Raw genomic sequence first — 334 nt, forward strand, 5'->3', positions numbered from 1 at the left:
AGGGCGGCTCCAGACGCCCAAACAAAACCCAAAAAGTCCAGGAGGGTGGTGGAGTGGAGGCGGAACTGGGGGAGGAATGGAGGGCCAGGCCCGTGAAGAGGAACTGGCAGAGCTGAGAGCCATGGCGGAGCAGGCAGAGCGGGGAGCCATGGCGGAGCAGGCAGAACAGGGAGCCATGGCGGAGCAGGCAGATCGGGCAGCCATGGTGGAGCAGACAGAGCTGGTAGCCATGGCGGTGCAGGCAGATCAGGGAGCCATGGCGGTGCAGGCAGAGCGGGGAGTTCATGAACGGCCTCCTTGGCCATGGCAGGACAGACAGTGAGTTCATGAACGG

This window comes from Sinocyclocheilus rhinocerous, unplaced genomic scaffold, assembly GCF_001515625.1.
Source record: "Sinocyclocheilus rhinocerous isolate Xijiao unplaced genomic scaffold, SAMN03320098_v1.1 scaffold15, whole genome shotgun sequence".
Taxonomy (NCBI): domain Eukaryota; kingdom Metazoa; phylum Chordata; class Actinopteri; order Cypriniformes; family Cyprinidae; genus Sinocyclocheilus; species Sinocyclocheilus rhinocerous.